At 38.4% G+C, this 11,735-nt stretch overlaps 1 non-coding gene across 1 annotated transcript; it reads left to right on the plus strand.

Annotated features, from left to right (window-relative positions):
* Window positions 1-11,368: 11,368 nt before the first annotated feature.
* Window positions 11,369-11,475, plus strand: LOC126804960 (small nucleolar RNA R71). The gene has a single exon (XR_007673817.1). It is a non-coding gene; the product is annotated as a small nucleolar RNA R71 (small nucleolar RNA).
* The last annotated feature ends 260 nt before the right edge of the window (window positions 11,476-11,735 follow it).

An 11,735-nucleotide genomic window follows, 5' to 3' on the forward strand; every position in this document is an offset into this window, starting at 1 on the left:
GAGAGTTTTGCAAGTGTGGGAGTGTGTTTCTTTCAAACTGTGTATCTTTACATCGTTTGCGTATCTTTACTATTCCAATTGTGTATCTTTACATCGTTTGCGTTTCTTTACTATTCCAATTGTGTATCTTTACATCGTTTGCGTATCTTTACTATTCCAATTGTGTATCTTTTCATTTCTCGTTTGAGTATCATTCTGTAAGACTTCTGATGCGAGTTTCTATTGTATTTGACAGGTTTGGAAGTGTGGGAATGTGTTTCTTTCAAACTCAGTATCTTTACATCGTTTGCGTATCTTTACTATTCCAATTGTGTATCTTTTCATTTCTCGTTTGAGTATCTTTCTGTAAGACTTATGATGCAAGTTTCTATTGTATTTGAGAGTTTTGCAAGTGTGGGAGTGTGTTTCTTTCAAACTGTGTATCTTTACATCGTTTGCGTATCTTTACTATTCCAATTGTGTATCTTTACATCGTTTGCGTATGTTTACTATTCCAATTGTGTATCTTTTGATTTCTCGTTTGAGTATCTTTCTGTAAGGCTTCTGATGCGGGTTTGTATTGTATTTGAGAATTTTGCAAGTGTGGGAGTGTGTTTCTTTCAAACTGAGTATCTTTACATCGTTTGCGTATCTTTACTATTCCAATTGTGTATCTTTTCATTTCTCGTTTGAGTATCTTTCTGTAAGGCTTCTGATGCGAGTTTCTATTGTATTTGAGAGTTTTGCAAGTGTGGGAGTGTGTTTCTTTCAAACTGAGTATCTTTACATCGTTTGCGTATCTTTACTATTCCAATTGTGTATCTTTACATCGTTTGCGTATCTTTACTATTCCAATTGTGTATCTTTTCATTTCTCCTTTGAGGATCTTTCTGTAAGGCTTTCTGATGCGAGTTTCTATTGTATTTGAGAATTTTGCAAGTGTGGGAGTGTGTTTCTTTCAAACTGAATATCTTTACATCGTTTGCGTATCTTTACTATTCCAATTGTGTATCTTTTCATTTCTCGTTTGAGTATCTTTCTGTAAGACTTCTGATGCGAGTTTCTCTTGTATTTGAGAGTTTTGCAAGTGTGGGAGTGTGTTTCTTTCAAACTGAGTATCTTTACATCGTTTCCGTATCCTTACTATTCCAATTGTGTATCTTTACATCGTTTGCGTATCCTTACTATTCCAATTGTGTATCTTTTCATTTCTCGTTTGAGTATCTTTCTATAAGGCTTTCTGATGCGAGTTTCTATTGAATTTGAGAGTTTTGCAAGTGTGGGAGTATGTTTCTTTCAAACTGAGTATCCTTACATCGTTTGCGTATCTTTACTATTCCAATTGTGTATCTTTTCATTTCTCGTTTGAGTATCTTTCTGTAAGACTTATGATGCGAGTTTCTATTGTATTTGAGAGTTTTGCAAGTATGGGAGTGTGTTTCTTTCAAACTGTGTATCTTTACATCGTTTGCGTATCTTTACTATTCCAATTGTGTATCTTTACATCGTTTGCGTTTCTTTACTATTCCAATTGTGTATCTTTACATCGTTTGCGTTTCTTTACTATTCCAATTGTGTATCTTTTCATTTCTCGTTTGAGTATCATTCTGTAAGACTTCTGATGCGAGTTTCTATTGTATTTGACAGGTTTGGAAGTGTGGGAATGTGTTTCTTTCAAACTCAGTATCTTTACATCGTTTGCGTATCTTTACTATTCCAATTGTGTATCTTTTCATTTCTCGTTTGAGTATCTTTCTGTAAGACTTATGATGCAAGTTTCTATTGTATTTGAGAGTTTTGCAAGTGTGGGAGTGTGTTTCTTTCAAACTGTGTATCTTTACATCGTTTGCGTATCTTTACTATTCCAATTGTGTATCTTTACATCGTTTGCGTATGTTTACTATTCCAATTGTGTATCTTTTGATTTCTCGTTTGAGTATCTTTCTGTAAGGCTTCTGATGCGGGTTTGTATTGTATTTGAGAATTTTGCAAGTGTGGGAGTGTGTTTCTTTCAAACTGAGTATCTTTACATCGTTTGCGTATCTTTACTATTCCAATTGTGTATCTTTTCATTTCTCGTTTGAGTATCTTTCTGTAAGGCTTCTGATGCGAGTTTCTATTGTATTTGAGAGTTTTGCAAGTGTGGGAGTGTGTTTCTTTCAAACTGAGTATCTTTACATCGTTTGCGTATCTTTACTATTCCAATTGTGTATCTTTACATCGTTTGCGTATCTTTACTATTCCAATTGTGTATCTTTTCATTTCTCCTTTGAGTATCTTTCTGTAAGGCTTCTGATGCGAGTTTCTATTGTATTTGAGAGTTTTGCAAGTGTGGGGGTGTGTTTCTTTCAAACTGAGTATCTTTACATCGTTTGCGTATCTTTACTATTCCAATTGTGTATCTTTTCATTTCTCGTTTGAGTATCTTTCTGTAAGGCTTTCTGATGCGAGTTTCTATTGTATTTGAGAGTTTTGCAAGTGTGGGAGTGTGTTTCTTTCAAACTGAGTATCTTTACATCGTTTGCGTATCTTTACTATTCCAATTGTGTATCTTTACATCATTTGCGTATCTTTACTATTTGATCGGTTCGATTACTCGAGATCAATATTAACCCTGTAAGCATCGTTAGTAGTATAAAGCAAGAGGGTATCGTTCACAAACCGGGGATCCAACCAGGGTAAAGAATCACAAACATTTATCAACGAATTCATGAGTGTTTCAAAGATTTGAGATATATTTCGGATCAAACATAAAATAAACCTAAACTAATATATACATGTGATCAACCAACCAACACATAATACATTACTAAAACAAATCATACAAAGCTAACTAAAATCAGATTTTAGTCCCCCTTTAACAGTCTTACCGAGACACTATCATGAATAACTAAGGTTGGATCATGCAATTAGGGTCCTAAGCAGTAACCTAAACACATAGACACTTAACACATTCGATTCATTCCAAGCGGTCTTAATCGAAATCTAACATACTTATCCTACCATGTAACTTCAAAGCCACGCATATTGAATTCATTAAGCATGTCACCTACTTAACCCCCAATCATGCAATTCCGAAAATCACATAGAAAAGATAAACATATTCATAGCACAAGTCATAAATCCAACAACCTAAATATCATGCTACAAGCGTATACATAACACATAGATACTCTCGAAATCACACAAAGACATATCACGGCATAAACTAAAATCATAGAACTACAAACCTAAAATCGAAAGTTATATAATTTGAAACAAGTAACTATCTCATAGACAAAATCAAAACAAGTTTACAATGACCAAAATACATACACAACCAAGAACAAGAAAAACCAAAAACCGAAATAAACATAGAGAGAATCATGGTTACACTTTATCAATCAAGCGATCTCACAAGGTGTAGCCGTGGCTTTCCAAGGGGATGAAACCTCTTCACAAGCGTGCTTGAAGGCTAAGGATTGGTGGAGAATGGTGGAATCGGTTTTAGGATTTCTTGGATGGGTGAGTATGAAATTTGGTAGAGCTTTGGCTAGTATGTGCACAAGGTTGATGATCTTTTTCAGTGGAATTGAGATGCTATATATAGAGGAAGAAACCCAAGGGAGGATGGCCACAAAGTCCACAAAGTTGAAACCAAATTGGTTGAGGTTTCCTAGATTCGGCAGATTTGACCTTTGTCCCTTGTTGTGGCCATAACTTTCTCTAGAAAATAGATATTGAGATGATTCCAACTGGCAATTTCAACTAGACTTCCGTGGCTTTTCATCCATATAAGGTACATTTTCTCAATCATTTTGAGCTGTCCAGCGGAGCCCGTCAAAGATGGATGATCTGCACTGCCAGAATTCTGATTTGTATAAGGATTGCATATCTTTTGCATTAATTACATATCTTCTTCCTCCTTTATTGCTGATTTATTTTGCACAAATTTCTTCCTTTGAATTAGGGAGGCAGCAAAAGTCTTAATTGGTGCAGCCATGTTTGATTTTTCATACCTCTCCTCATTAAATTTGCTGCATGCCTTCTTTGACTTTCTTGCCTCTTCTCATTTAATTTGCTGCATGCCTTCTTTGACATTCTTTGTTGCAGGGATTTATGGACATTCTGATACATATTTGTGCTCTATTTGCAGGAGGAACAAAGCCCCAAGTTTCCCTCATAGCCCTTGGATCAAAAGCAAATCAATGGCTGAGATAATTCCGCCGAACTCACTGGACCTCCGATCAATGATTCAGTCATATCTCTCTATAGGAATAAGATATTGATTTGATTCTAAATCCTACAGAAACTAGACTCAAATACCTTTATTTCCATATAAAGTAGGTCTTCTAACTCGATCGGAGCTATCCAGGGGAGCCCGTCGAAGTTGGACTACAAATCTTGACAGCATTTTCATTCTTACATGGATTGGGCTTTTAAGTGTATCTTCTTCTCTTTCCTTGAGGAACTAGGATTGCTTTCCTTCTCCAACATGGATTGGTATTTCCTAATAAGAATAAGTACATTAGAAACAAAGAAATACAAAAGGATGAATCCTACTCGAACAAGGAATCATATCTCAACAAGGATTCTTAACACTTAGCACGATTTCATCATCAATTCACTCATAATTGATATAAGTTCTACCTAAACACTTATTCATACAAAAGAAACTAAAACATACTAAATAAGAGGTAACAAAGAGTAAAAATAGGGCATAAATGCATTAAGAACGTCACACTTTGTGCTCCTATCAACAACCCCACACTTAAGCTTTGCTAGTCCCTTAGCAAATACTAGAAAGAGAAACAAAAACGTAAAACAAAAATCGATACAACTAAACTAATGACTCAACTATAATGCCTTCAACATTTTGTCTCAGCGATCTTCAAACTCATAGCATCAAGAATAACACTCAATCAAAATAGATAGAATGAATTCAATGGTTAATAAACATGAGATCTCGCATAACAAGTAAGACATGGCAGAAACATAAGTGATATTAAGCTCAACATGTTCAAAACAAGTTCAAATTCAACTCACAAGGGATATGCACTCCGAATCTTTTCTCTCAAGAACATGGCATATGCTTATAAGAGTTATGAATACATAGTGAATTCGAAAACCTCATGAAATATACCAATCATATGCACAAATGAACCCAAACCATATGCTTACTCATGAAACAAACTCCACAAATCAAGAGCTACTCATTTTAAGAATCATGCGGATCTTTTAAAAGGTAGGCTTAGGCTCGGTAAGGATATCATTTTTCAGGTAAAAGGAATCACAAAGGTCATCCTCAAGACTTAACAGAGCAAGAATCATTCACCTTATGTCGCCATACTCCATAAAACAAGGGCCAATGTTATCATGTTGGCTCATTCTTCACTCTAAACATTGTGAAAACGAACAAAGGCTAAAGTATAACATTATTGAGCCTTCAACAAATACATCACAACTCCAAATTCACATCAAACATAGCTATGCCGTAACTTCTTTATATATATTTGTTCTTTCAAGCCGTGTTCATGTATTTTTCTCTTTTTCTTCTCACGGCATCTTTCTATTTTTTTCTCTTCATTCTTTTCACTCTTTTCATACGGCATAAATACATACATAGCACAACCCCACACTTGAATCGAATCATCACTCCATATTAACATCAAATATCAGCTCTGCCAAGCCTCGAGAACAAGGTAGAGATATAACTATACTAAGCAAGGATATTAACATGTTGGTGATGAAAGAAAAGGTTTAACGTAAGCTCAAATGGGTTAATACTAAGGTGTCCCAAGCAGGGCTCAAATAAGGCATACGGCTTTTTGGTTTAAGTGGTGGAATCCTAAAAAGATCCAACAATCCTTTTCAAAATCAGAGTATATTATGATAAAAGTTTTGGAAGTTTCACAAAGTAAGTTCTAGCATTCTCTAGTTCATTGCAATTCTATGGCATATGAATTGATCAAAATAGATGTAATGAGGTTATATAGCCAAGAAACGATAGAATAAACTCTCCAAAGAAAGGCACATATATGGCTCGAAACTCACATAGGTTACATGAATTTAAACAAGTAAGGAACATGCTCATTTTGTACCTAAGTTTCAAAATCCTCATCTACTACATGTTCGTACAATCTCTACACATCGATTAACCATCAAATAGAAATTAAGTTCAATTTCCAATCTTGTGATCATCTTTCACCCAATCATCCAAAGATCATACTCATCCTAGACAGTTAAAGGCATACCTAAGACTCAAAACAAAAACAAAACAACTTAAAAATCGAAAAACAGAACCAAAAATTACACTAGAAATTGAAAAATCAACACAACAAAATTGAAACACATAGGCATCAAACAATAGAATTCAACGAATGATGTATACCCCACCCCACACTTGAAACTTACATTGCCCTCGATGTACAATATGATAAGCAACAAAAATTAAAAAGAGATAAGGGATGCAAACACTCGTTGATGGCTCCTTCATTGGCTTAAGTTTAGAGTCTATAGCCTAGACTATCTTCAAAGCATCACTTGCTTGCCGTAGGATCAAGGAGAGATGTCTCCTCCACGTTATGCTCCAAAAAATTCTCATAGTACGGCTTCAAGCGATGTCCATTGACCGTGAATTCCTTTCCATGCACGATACTTTTGATCTGAATAGCACCAGAAGGAAAAGTATTAGTAACAACAAACGGTCCAAGCCACCTAGAACGGAGCTTGCCCGGAAACAATCTAAGTCGAGAATTAAACAAAAGAACTTTTTGCCCAACGACAAAGTGTTTCTTTCTAATCATGCGGTCATGGAATGTCTTAGTCTTCTCCTTGTAAACCATTGCCGAATCATAGGCCTCATTTCTAATCTCTTCAAGCTCATGCAATTGTAACTTCCTATGCAATCCGGCCTCATCAATGTCCATGTTAAAATTCTTCACAGCCCACCATGCACGATGTTCAAGCTCCACAGGAAGATGGCACGCCTTGCCGTAGACTAATCGAAATGGTGACATGCCAAGAGGAGTCTTGTATGCCGTCCTATAGGCCCAAAGAGCATCATCCAATCGTTGAGACCAATCCTTGCGTGATGGTCCAACAGACTTCTCCAAAATTCTCTTGATCTCACGATTAGATAGCTCCACTTGTCCACTTGTTTGAGGGTGATAAGGCGTAGCAACCTTATGCTTGATTCCATACTTCTTCAACAACGCCTCAATGGTCCGGTTGCAAAAGTGAGATCCTCCATCACTAATGATAACTCTCGGCATACCAAACCTAGAGAAAATGTTAGAACGAAGGAAATCTGCAACAACTCGAGAATCATTAGTACGGGTGGCTTTTGCTTCCACCCATTTCGAAACATAATCAACACAAACGAGTATGTACAAGAAACCATTTGAGTTAGGAAAAGGTCCCATGAAATCAATGCCCCAACAATCAAATATTTCAACATATATAATCGGTGTCATAGGCATTTGATCCCTAGATCCTAAATTTCCCATGCGTTGGCATCTATCACAAGTCATGCAAAAATGATATGCATCGTTAAAAATCGTAGGCCAAAAGAAACCACATTCTAACACCTTTAGAGCAGTCCTACGTGAACCAAAATGTCCTCCACAAGATTCAGAATGGCAAAAAGTAAGTATAGAATGATGTTCAGATTCAGGGACACACCTCCTAATGATTTGATCAACACAATGTTTCCACAAATATGGTTCATCCCAAACATAATACTTAGCTAAAGCCTTGAGTCTATTCTTTTGAGCATGCGATAAAGTATCCGGAAATTGCTTAGAAACAAGATAATTGACAATATCTGCATACCATGGCTCACTTACCTCAACTCGAAAGAGTTGCTCATCCGGAAAGCTCTCTTGGATAGCCAAGGGCTCGGCATCTCTCACCAAACGACTCAAGTGATCCGCCACAACATTGTCACTGCCCTTCTTGTCCTTGATCTCGAGATCGAACTCTTGGAGCAAGAGAATCCATCGAATCAATCTTGGTTTGGCATCCTTTTTCATCATTAAGTACTTCAAGGCTGCATGGTCATTGTAAACAATAACTTTGGATTGAAGTAAGTAAGAACGAAACTTATCTAAAGCAAAGATCACGGCAAGAAGTTCTTTTTCGGTTGTGGTGTAGTTTTGTTGAGCATCATTGAGTGTTCGTGAGGCATAATAGATGGCGTAGGGCTGCTTGTCCTTCCTCTGCCCTAGCACGGCTCCAACTGCATAGTCGGAGGCATCACACATCAACTCAAATGGCAAGGACCAATCCGGCGGTGCCATGATTGGTGCTGAAGTTAAGAGCTTCTTCAAAGTCTCGAATGCAAGCTTGCAATCATCATCAAAGTGAAAGGGAACGTCCTTTTGAAGCAATGAACTCATTGGTCTCGCAATCTTGGAAAAGTCCTTCATAAACCTACGATAGAAACCTGCATGTCCAAGAAAAGATCGAACATCCCTCACACTTGTGGGGAGGGGTAAGTGACGCACAAGATCTATTTTAGATTTATCAACCTCAATTCCTCTAGATGAAACAATATGGCCTAAGACAATGCCTTGTGTGACCATGAAATGACATTTCTCCCAATTCAAAACCAAGTTAGTTTCTTCACAACGTTTGAGCACAAGTTCAACATTCTCTAGGCATGTTTCGAAATTTTCACCATAAACAGAAAAATCATCCATGAAAACTTCAATTTTAGAACCAATATACTCAGAGAAAATGTGATACATGCAGCGTTGAAACGTACCTGGAGCGTTGCATAAACCAAAAAGGCATGCGACGATAAGCAAACGTACCAAAAGGGCATGTGAACGTAGTCTTTTCTTGATCTTCTTCCGCAACACTAATTTGATTGTATCCACTATATCCATCAAGGAAACAATAGAAAGAATGACCAGCTAACCTCTCAAGCATTTGATCAATAAATGGCAATGGCATATGGTCCTTCCTTGTTGTAGCATTCAGCTTCCTATAGTCGATACACACTCTATAACCGGTCACTGTCCTTTGAGGCACCAACTCGTTCTCTTTGTTCTTTACCACCGTGATTCCTGACTTCTTTGGCACAACTTGAATGGGAGAGATCCACCTACTATCCGAGATGGGGTAGATCACGCCACAATCGTGCAACTTAGTGATTTCATCCTTTACAACTTGCATCATTGGTGGGTGAAGGCGTCTTTGACATTCCTTGGTTGGTTTGGCACCATCTTCAAGCAAAATTCGGTGCACACACATGGTAGGGCTGATTCCTTTGATGTCGGCTAGGGTCCATCCTATTGCTGTCTTGTGTCTCTTTAACACTTCAATCAATCTCTCTTCTTGTTCCTCGTTGAGTGTAGAGGAAATGATCACTGGCAATGTATCCTCATCTCCCAAAAACGCATACTTCAAGTGGTCCGGAAGAACCTTAAGATCAAGCTTTGGGGCTTGCACCACAGAAGGAAGATTCTTGTTAGTAGTTAAGAGAATTGGACTAGGAGAGACATAACTTACCTCACGTTGCGAAACCTCAAGAGAGGCCACATTCTCTAGTACAAATGATGGCACGGCATCATTGGTTTCCAACTCAGAAATGTTGGAGCCATCACTTGTAAATCCGGCCCCTTGGGCAATGGTGAGTGCCAACTCGTCATGTGCCAAGGTATCTAGATAGTTATCTGCAAGGGAATCAAGAATGTCAACTGAAAAACAATCACTTAATTCCGAAAGGGGATACCTCATAGCTTCAAAGATGTTGAAGCTAATCACTTCACCGTCGAACTCAAAGGTGAGTGATCCACTAAACACATCAATCTTCGTTCTTGCAGTCCTCATAAAGGGACGCCCCAACAGAATAGGGACCTCCTTGTCATCTCCTTCAGTTGGCTCCATGTCAAGGACATAGAAGTCCGCAGGGAATATCAAGCTCGAAACATGCACAAGAACATCTTCAACATAGCCCAAAGGGACTTTGTTGGAACAATCTGCCAATCGAATCACAACATTATCTCGTTTCAAATCACCTAGACCTAGATCCTCATAAATATAGTAAGGCATTACATTGATCGATGCACCTAAGTCTAACATTATCTTTTCAAATGTCATGTTTCCGATTGTACAAGGGATAGAAAAACTCCCTGGATCCTTAAGCTTTGGTGGTAGCTTCCGTTGGAGCACGGCAGAAACCGTCTCACTCATTGTGACAACCTCCTTCTCTCGAGTCATCCTCTTATTAGTGCACAATTCTTTCAAAAACTTAGCATACCTAGGATTCTGTTGTATGCATTCAATAAGAGGCATATTCACTTCCACCTTTTTGAAAATGTCGAGCATGACTTGATCAGAGTCATTCTTCTTTTGCTTTGCAAATCTATTGGGGAAGGGAACACGAGGAAGGGCATTAGTTGAAACTAAACCACTAGAGTTAGGATCCTTACCTTTGTCATGCGCGTCATGATCACTTGTGGGAAGAGGCACGACATCATTGACCTCAGAGGAGGCAGGGTCCTTCTCTTGGTCATTTGCATTGAAATTCTCGGCCTCTTTGTCTTTAGAAGGCATGGCCTTCTTGATTGGCTGCAATGGAACATCTAATAGCCTGCCACTTCTTGTCATCATGGCCTTCACATTGGGATTTGGCTCGGTTTGGCTTGGCAACTTACCTCCTTCATGGATCTTACCCATGAAGTCGATCACTTGTCCCATCTGCTTCTTAAGCTCGGTTATGTCTTTAGAATGAGCTTGTTGACCTGTAACTAAAGCTTGAGTAGCAGAGTTTAAATTTTGTTGCCCTTGAGCAAGGGACTTCAAAAGTTCATCCTAGTTAGGTGCAGATGTATTATTTGAACCATGAACATTGGAGTTAAATGGAACAGAACCTTGAGGTACCTGAGGTCGCACAAACAAACCTGAAGGACGAGGTCCTTGACCTTGAGCATTGGACGGTTGAGCATTGTTGTTCCAGCGAAAGTTGGGATGGTCTCTAAGTCCAGGATTGTATGTGTTCGAGTAAGGATCGTACCTAGGCCTTTGTTGCCCCATGAAGTTCAACTCCTCTTCAGTTATTGCACCATTTGGACAATTCTCGGTGGTGTGGTCCTTGAATGAACAAATGCCACACGCTTGAGTGTTGATGGTCGAACCATTGAATGCCTTAACTAGAACATCAAGCTTTCTTTCTAAAGTAGCCATTTGATTCCTTGTATCAACGTCATACACTCCACGGCTCTTGCTTCCTCTCTTTTCCTTAGAACTAAATTGACGATTGTTGTCTGCCAAGTCATCAATCAAGGTGTAAGCTTCTTGGCTGGTCTTGTTCATGAATGTGCAGCCACATGCCCAATCCACCATACTCTTGTTAATGGTGTCGAGTCCTTCATAGAAGAATTGCACCAAGTCATCCAACGAAATACCATGGTGAGGGCACTTTCTTTGTAGTTCTTGAAATTCCTCCCATGCCTCGTAGAGTGAATCACCATCCTTTTGAGTGAAGTTCTGAATCTCCCTTCTTAGTCTTTTCGTGAGTTGAGCAGGGAAGAATTGTTTCAAGAACTTCCTAGTCATTTCATCCCATGTGGTGATGATTCCCGGAGGCAGAGAGTACAACCAACGTTTAGCATCGTCCTTAAGGGTAAATGGAAACAAAAGCAACCTCAAGCCTTCTTGAGATAGATGATGAATCGATTGGAGCTTGCAAATGTCCAAGAACTCCCTAAGGTGAACATTAGGGTCTTCCATTGAGGAACCAGAATACTTAGGCAGCTGCCCAAGCAATT

The sequence above is a fragment of the Argentina anserina genome, unplaced genomic scaffold (genome assembly GCF_933775445.1).
Source record: "Argentina anserina unplaced genomic scaffold, drPotAnse1.1, whole genome shotgun sequence".
NCBI lineage: Eukaryota > Viridiplantae > Streptophyta > Magnoliopsida > Rosales > Rosaceae > Argentina > Argentina anserina.